We start from the raw sequence: 9436 nt of genomic DNA on the forward strand, positions 1-9436 counted from the left end.
CAAAAGCTATATCTTTTGAAGCATTGGTGGAGTTCGACTCCCTCTTAGTGAGCAAGAAATCCATGAATTTGTATCCTGCTTTCTGCCCTGGCTTGGATTTTAAAAGGCGATTTCTTCTTTTGTGCCGGGTTTGGAGGTATTTTCCTTTCTGTGGATTCACTTTTTGACTCATGCCGACCCTCTCCTGAGGAGCCTTGCCTTTGCCTCCTTAATGCTTTTTCCCTTCAATGTGTTAGTGTCATCCTTGCTGCCACCCCTGGGTTGACAGGCTATATCTGAATATTATGGCTGATAGTCAAATCTTGTGTGTGTGCAAGCCACGTCAGTCTATTTGCTGGCTGCTTCTGCGCTGAGAGGGCAGCCTGCAGCCAAATCCTTTGAGGAATTCTCACTCACTGGCTTGCCACCATTTTACCAGTTTACCACACAGTCTCTGAATTTCTTTGCTCTATATTTCTCACCCCAGGGTTTACGAGCTTAGCGGTCTGAAGGCGCCTAGAAATCTGGGAATACCTTGCACACCTCTGCACCTCTGTGTGCCTGGGCCCCATTTGTGACTTATGGCTTCAATATCTGGGGTGCTCTCAGGGCTCTCTCCTTCTCTCTCTGGGCCCCTGTGCCTTTTCCCGACACCTATGTGGCATTGTAATAGAGAAACAGAGCAGGCAGGCTAGGGTGGGGTGAATAGCCAAGGGTCAAGTGCTCAATGGAAAGTTCAGAGCGGGTGGGTAAGAACACAAATGGGGAACACAAATGGGGAGAGCAGAAACTATGCTCCTCCTTACCCCCTACCTCGTTCCTTATTGCGGCGCTTACCGGCGCTTCACCAGCTCCCCTCGCTCTATTCGTGCCACTGCCACTGCGTGTCACCGGGCGCTGGGCCCCCTGTTGCGGCTATCGAGGATAGTGGCAATCGTGGCCCTCATCTTCGCATTCTCGTGTCTCGCTGAGAGCCACCCGGCACAGGCGTGTGTTGTCTCTGCATGTGTGCGTCTTCGTCCGCCAGCAATCTCCGTCTGCTAATTAACACAGCTCCTTTGACTGGCAGAGACTGCTTACAAATCCGGCTGTGTGCCTAGAGCTTCCTGCTGATTTGGAAATCAGTTAGACATTGATATGAGGGAAGTATATTACTTAAAAAGGTGAGAAAAAGGATTGGGTGAGAGCAGGTTGGATTGTTGTTTGCTGTAGAAGGTGAAGAGGTCAGATATACTGTATGTAGGATGAAGAGGAGGTTGCTGTGTCTATAGAAGAGTAAAGAAGTGTTTTTAATTTTTATTGTGTTAAAAGTGCACTTGGTATGTTCAGGAATATGTATACTGTCTAATGTATACTATTAATGAGATAGAAAATAATACAAATATAAAGGGTGACTTATACTCATTTAGAGACATTAACAACCACTTGTACAATAATGTAGACATAGACAATTTACGGACTTAGGCTTTAGTAAGAGATTTGTTTAGGATGTAATATACTGAATGCAATATGTAGTTTTGTATGTAGATAATATAGATTCTTGTTTATATAAATTGTGGTTTAAAGATGGTTTAGCATACAAATTGTGAGCATAGCTACACAGTTTTATTTTTAAGTACACTAGAAAATGTGTTTTAGTGAGTTTGTACTGGGTGTTGTAAGAAAATCACCCTTTAAGTGAGATACGTGTAGACTATAGAAGGAGTGTATTTTATTGAAATATGAAACATGTTGTTCTAAGTTTTAGTGACTGAGATAAAAGGTTGTAGAGGCCTATTCTCAGGTAGCTATGCACTCCACTAGAACATATGAAACTTATATAGCTAATTAGGAAAATATACAGTCAGTCTCATTTCTAGTGAAAAGTCATAATGTCACTTGTATTCACCAATACGGATACTAATATACCAAGTCATACACCACGGATCACACAGATAGATTCAATATCGCAATCAAGGACGTACTAATGCATACACTAACACACCTAGGCACACAGTGATCTGTACACTGACATATCTATGCACAGTGTGATGTATAGACTAACATCCCCAAACGCATACTAATGAGTAGAGTGACACACCCTGGCATGCACTGTTGCATGCACTGAGACAACCAGGTGGACCTGATGCATTGACTGAGACACCCAGGTGCACTGTATTGCATACACTATATTACCTAGGTGATAGTGATGGATTCACTGACATATACACTTTGACACTTAGGTATGCAGTAATGCATGTAGTGGAACACAGAGATACACTTTTATCTATAGACTGGTAGAACCAGGCACATACTGATGTATTCAGTGATTGTGAGAAAACAGGGCTGATTGCAGAGGCCCATTAACTTTTTGCCCCCATTTTTCACTTTTTGCTGGTGTTTTCCTGACTCTGATGGTGCCCTGGATACTGCTAACCACTCCCAGGGCCTGTGCTCTGTATACCATCAGTATGCATAAAAGGCTAATTATAATTAGCTATGTCAACCTACCTATAAGTCCCTAGTATATGGTAGGGCATGTAGGTTTAGAGACCCCAGCATAGGTAGTGCACCCATAGGTACACTGCTGAGGTGCCCAGTATCATTTTAAAGGCAGGCCTGCCTTGCTGGCTGCTTTTAAATTAAAGTTATATGCAAATTCGACATTGGAATTAAAAATACTTCCAAAGTCTTAAACTCCCTTATTTTTACATATACGTCACCCTAAGGTGTGCCCTAGGCCCCTAGGGTTGGGTGCAATATAACTATAAGCAGGAACCTTTTAAAAATAGTTTTGTCAACCCTGGTGAAGTAAAACAGCCAAATTTGTTTTTCCCTCATTGTAGTGAATGGCCTCCATAGGTTAAAATAGGGAGACTTTATTTTAATGACCAAAATTCCCTTAAATGTCAGATACATCACGTTTGGTATCAAATTAATTGTTATAATAAATCCCAAAACTTAGAATTGTTGGATAGGATATACCTTGCTCAGGTAAAGAGTTGTAAACTCTACCTAGAAGTTGCCAACTTCTGCCCTGTAGGGCCCTTCTCTGATTGGCCAGCCTCTGGCAGCCTGGCCAGGCTGCCATGATGAGGTGTGAAGTGGCCTGGGCTGAACACAAAGCAATGTGCCCAGGGGAGAAGAACTCCCCTCAGCAGATGGAGAAGCAGGAGGGGGAGGACTGCCAAACAGGTTTTCAAAGGCAGGGAAGGACATTTGGAGTAGCGCAGCACCTCTCTCACATCCTACAACCCCAGTCAATTAGGTGCCCCCTTGATTAGATTAGTAGAGGGCAGAAGAGGGGTGTGTTTAAGATTTTTAGCCCAGCCAGATGTAACCTCCAAAAATCACTTTCAGCCATGATAGATTTTGGAGGACTGTTGATCGTTGGGATTGATTTTTTCCACACTTCCCAGGAAGTGGTCATCACAGGGGGGAGGACCCTGCATCTGATTGGAGAACCAGGACCCTCTGTTTTTCACCCAGGAGCAAGGATAAAACTGGCAGAGCTGCACCCACACCTCAGTTCACACCAGATCCCAACAAGGAAGAATGTCGGAAGAAAAAGGACTGTACTCCTGGACCCCTGACCTGCACCTGGACACTGCACTCTGAAGGACCGCACTCACTGCACACTTGGGCTCCACCACAAGAAGGACTTTACCAGACTTCAACTGGTCCAATGAGGGACTCCCTGTTTGTTACAGGTGAAAAATTACTAATCAGAGTCCCCCGCCTCAGATCCTGTAGAAACTGACCAGCTGACCACTGTCCAGTGGCCGTTTTGGAGTGTGAGCTAGGTGCATTCTGGGAGTTGTAGTCAGCAGCCTCAAGGTGCAACTCAGAGCTTCTGGAACCTTTGGGTGAGCTGTGGACACAAAAAGAACCTTAATAGACTTTCTGGAAGAAGATCCAGAAGTTTGGAAAAGTTTGGAGAACTTTTTAAAAAAAGCTCCATAAAGGGACTGACTCGCTGCAGCAACTCTAGTCTACTTGCCTCCATCGCGAGCCGGCCTGACTTGCAGGTTCATCCCGGTGATGAAAATCTCCAAAAAAGTGATTAGGTCCGAACATAGAAAGTTGACCAGGACCTCTCAGGCAGTGTATCTGAAGAGAGATTCAAGGACGTCAGATCAAGATTCAGGTTCAGCCCAGTCGAAGGAGTTTCATCTCTACAAATCATCTAAGTCCGAACATAGAAATTGTCACCAAAGTATCCCGTGACGTGTATCAGAGGAAGGGCTTCAGGAGGTTGGATCGGAATGGCGACTTTGTCCTACTGGAGAAAATATTCAAGAAAACGACTAAGTCCGAAGGTAAACTTTTGACCGAGGCCTTCCTCTTGCTGTAGCCGAGCAGGGCTCCATCGTAGTCAGCCTTAAACTTTGACTTTGCCCCGATCGAGGTGCGACCACATGACCAGATTGCCACTTTTCGTTTCCATGTGCTAGAAAATAGTAATTCTTTAACTATTCACATCTCTGGTTCCACTTATCCAAGTTTATTCCTTTGATTGTCATTTTAAAAATAAAAATATAATCTATTCTTATAAATTTGGGTTGGCTTTTTATTGTGTTTTGTGATTTTTAAATGCTTTACACACTGGTCTCCTAAGTTAAGCCTTGTCGCTTGTTGCCAAGCTACCAAGGGTTGAGCTGGATTTAAGTTATTGAGACCTAACTGGACCTAAGTGGAGGTTAGTGGCCTATTGCTAAGGGTACGTACTTACCTGCCCTTACCAATAATCCATTCTCCAACAGTGATAGGTCCAGACACATCTACTGACAGATCCAGGCACATCTTGGTGCATGCAGTGATGCAGCCAAGTGGACACTGATGTATTCAGAGAATTATTCAGAAGTACAGTGATGTATACACTGAGACATCCGGGGAGAGAGAGAAGGATAGAGTGACATTCCCACACCCAGGAGTATACTGATGTATAAACTACCACACACAAGCACACACTGATGCATACACTGACATAGCCTGGCAGAAACTCATGCATACACTAACACAGACATTTGCAAACTTATGTAATCACTGATACAGCCATACAGATACTACTACATGCACTGACACATCCAAATGCAAAATGATGCATGCATTGACAAACCCAGGCCCACATGATTGCATACACTGACACACTCAGGTGCACACTGATGTAAAGATTAATACATTCAGAGACACATTAATACAGGCAATAACACACCGAGAAACACACTGATGCATACACTGAGAGACCCAGGCAAACGCTGATGCAGAAGCTAACAAAGCAAGTTATATAGTAATGCTTCATTTCAAACATACAGGTAGACACTATTATATACTTTGACATACCCTGGATCAGATTTACGCATGCACTAATACACCCAGGGACACAATTATGGATAGACTGAGACACATAGACAGAAACTGAAAATAAACTCATACATGTAAATGAAAAGTTATATATACACTTACACAGGTGTGGAAATACTGATGAGTAATAAAGACTTGGACACAGCCCTTTGTTTGATTCAGTGGTGGTTCTAACATGAAACATTTTTTTGTGTTTTTTGATAGAACAAGCTTTTAATTGTTTTATTTTTTATTTTTCTTCAGAAAATATATTGAAAACTTGGGAAAACTTAAATGCAATGCTTTTGCATTCTGAAAGCACAACAGTGTGCAGTGACAGCTAGTCTGAAGAAAACCCTTGTGAAAATAAATTGCAACAGTGGTTTTTGACCTGCAAAAAGAAGTTGTTGACATTTTTTACTTTTGCAACCACAAGATTATGGCAGGTGCTGCAGGATGTTACCATTTGACCCAATTTGGTGCATGTGGCTGGCATAATGATATTCTGAGCAGTAGCTCGGTTAGATGATGATGTACCAGGTTCTTCATCGGAATGTGTCAGTTCTTTTTCTCTCATCATTCATCGGTATGCCCGTTTGTGGATTGTGCACAGATTTTTTCACATACTCAACGTTCCATGGCTGTATTTCTTTGATATACCATGAGACAGATTTGTTTCACAGAGGCTCCATTTCACAATTCATGCACTGAATGTTTTCCCCACAAGGTATCATAAAAAGTGTTCATACATCACTCTATTTTCTAGATGAAGAAAGCATCTGTTGAGAATCATCTTCTTCAGGAATACCTTGAGACTCTCCAGGGTGGTGGAACACTCCTTTCAGCCATTCTGGAAACTCCGTAGCAGGAGGATCAAACCTAAGATGCTTCTCCCTCAAGAGGCGGGAGAATAATAACTGTTTTAGGGAGTGGCACAACCCAAAAATAGGGATGGTTGAAAAATAACCAATAAAATGCCAGATTGCTCTTCACACATCGAGCGGCTCCGTGGTTCCGAACTGGAGTCGTGGTTACATGAAAATTGTAAAATAGGTTTTGTGTTCTTTTGTAGATAAATAAAATATGTTTGTGAGTTGTAAATATGTTCAGTCTTCTGTTTATATGGTAAAGAATGAGGTGCACATTGTATTTTCCTTTTTTTAAATGATGGCTAGTCCATGGATCAGAAGTGCGGATTCATTCTGGTCACATGATCAGAGCAGAAACCATAGAGCTTCGCTGTTCTGCTTCTACGGAACCGCGGATGGTGCCACAGTGCCAAAATTAATTTAAAAATTAATATTAATAATATGACAAAGCTACTTCAGAACTGTGTAAATACTGAATAAAGTATAAAACAGTAACAGCAGCATTTTCACGAGAAGGATTGGGCCTCTTCAATTCAATTTGCAACAATTTACAGGGTTTGTGTATTTCATTGTGGCAGAGAGCTTGATAAAAGAATACCTAACACGTTTCCCCCAGATACCTGGGGTTAATATCTAAGTATGTATAAAAGGAAAATTATAATGACCTAAAAAACCCAAACATTATACACAAGTTATAGTTTTAAATACACTTAAACAAACCTTAGAAGTTCAAGTTAGGAATCGGAACAGGGATGTTATAGTTAGTAAATAGAATTAAAAACACCTTAGAAATTCACTGAAAAAATTAACACCCACAAGGAGGTTATGGTTAGGAAATAGAATAAAAAGAAACCTTAGAAATTCACTGAAAAAAACAAAGGTTACATGGAATTTATAGTTAGGTTCTGAATTTACCCGTACAAAACCATAGAAATTCAGCAGCTATACTTACCTGAGCTAACTATAACTTGCACTCCTGTAATGCACTGCTTATGACCTCACATATTACATCACTCATGACATGGTCAGTGACATCACTGATAACATCTCATATGACATCACTGATGACATCATCCAATGAGTTTAAGTGGTTGTATCGATGCGTGCATGGGTCTGTGAGTGGGTCAATGGATGAATGAGTGGTTGAATCATTTGCTGTATGGAAGACTGAATTTATGTGTGAGTTGTTGTATGGGTGTGCAAGTGACTGTGAGCAGCTGCATTTCATTTTGTTACAGGGTCTGTGGGTGGCTGTGGGAGCTGCTCCCCAACATTACTCACCTGATCGGGGTATCCGGGTGGGACCAGACACCCTCAAACATGACGCAGCTGGGGGTGGGCTCACCGGGCTACCCTCCGACAAGGAGCTAGCATGACGGGGTCTCCAGGTGGGACCAGACACTCCCCAAACCCAAGGGCAGTTGGGGGTGGGCTCCCCGAGCGGTCCTCCTATGAGGGAACCCAAACCTGACATGAAGGTGTCTCGGTGGGACTTGGCACGCCCCAGCTGCAGTGCTCCAATGCAGGAAGAATTGCAGCTCTCCCCAGCACAGTGGGATAGCCAATCATGCATGTATATGGCCTACACAGCCTTGCGAGGCCCAATGTCTACCTGAGATTGTTGCTCAGCTCGTGGAGGCCCCAGGAAGATAGGGGCCACCACCAACCAAGCACCTATAGACAGGAGGAGGTGCAGGAACAGTGCAGTGTCTCCCTCTAACACACAGTTGGTGTCCACACCCTCGATTGGGTGAGACAAAAGAATTGAAACCCCCTAAGGGTTCCAACACAATGTAAAGCACAAACTTCTTGGAACTTTTGTTCTTTGCTTATGGGACTGCACCCTGTAGGGGTGTAGGATGGTACTACACCAGGTTAATCAAGGGTAGTTAGGAAGTAATCCGAAAGCAAGATAAAAGCATTCATTAAGTAATCCTAATCTTCAAATTATTCCAACATGCCTTTACATGTTCCTGGTTGATGCTGATTGGAGTAATGAGACTGACAGCCACCTCTTATCAAAGTAGATGTATTTTACTGCCAGATGTGGATGTTCTCACTCCAACTTGCAGTCAAATATTGCATTGGGATACCAGGAAATGTTTTGCCATGTGGGTTGTTGGATTATATTTCCCCTCGTGGATACCAGAATTATTGCACAATGTCATCCTCTGTAACTCCGTCAAGTTGTATATATTTGTAAATTGTTGCCTATATTGAGTAGTGTGTGTGTAATAAATGTACTTTTACTTTATCCAAAGAAAAAGCATGGCATTGACAATGATTTATTGAGAGTCATGCTCGTGTGCTCGTGAATGGGGATTACTAGCCCACACCACCTCCCTAAGTAAGCCTTAGACTGCTATGCAACTCTACTCCACGAGAGGAAAGTGTTACACTGGGATGTTTGGTTCCAAGTGGTGGTATATATATTTATATATTCACTTATCTGATGTATTAATATACTTACCATATCATTGTAAAAGGCATTTGAGGTGAAGGTGTATGTGTGGTAAAGTTCTGTATGCTAAAGGCATTCTGTAGTAAATGCATTGCGTGGAAAAGGGTGTGTGCTAAAGGCATTGGGTGGTAGTTTTTGCATTGTAAAGACTGTTTCCCCCAGATCCCTAGGGCCGTATTTATACTCCGTTTGCGCCGAATTTGCGTCGTTTTTTTCGACGCAAATTCGACGCTAAACTAACGCCAACTAACGCCATATTTATACTATGGCGTTAGAGGCGAATAGCGCCAAAGTTCCCGGAATGTGCGTCATTTTTTAGCGTGAACCCCTTCCTTGCGTTAATGATATGCAAGGGAGGCGTTCCCGTCTAAAAAATGACTCCCAGGCCTTTACGTGGTATTTATACTCCCGGGCAAAAGAGACGCCCGGGAGTGGGCGTGGCTAAAAACGGCGCATTTGCGCCGCTTTTTAACGCCTGGGTCAGGCATGGCGTTAAGGGACAAGTGGGCTCAAAATGAGCCCAGAGTGCCCTCCCCTGCCCCCAGGGACCCCCCCTGCCACCCTTGCCCACCCCAGGAGGACACCCAAGGCTGGAGGGACCCACCCCAGGGACATTCAGGTAAGTATTTTTTTATTTTTTTTTAATAATTTTTTTTGGCATAGGGGGGCCTGATTTGTGCCCCCCTACATGCCACTATGCCCAATGACCATGCCCAGGGGACAGAAGTCCCCTGGGCATGGCCATTGGGCAAGGGGGCATGACTCCTATCTTTACAATGATAGGAGTCATGTTGATGGGGGATGG

The sequence above is a fragment of the Pleurodeles waltl genome, chromosome 1_1 (genome assembly GCF_031143425.1).
Source record: "Pleurodeles waltl isolate 20211129_DDA chromosome 1_1, aPleWal1.hap1.20221129, whole genome shotgun sequence".
Classification (NCBI taxonomy): domain Eukaryota; kingdom Metazoa; phylum Chordata; class Amphibia; order Caudata; family Salamandridae; genus Pleurodeles; species Pleurodeles waltl.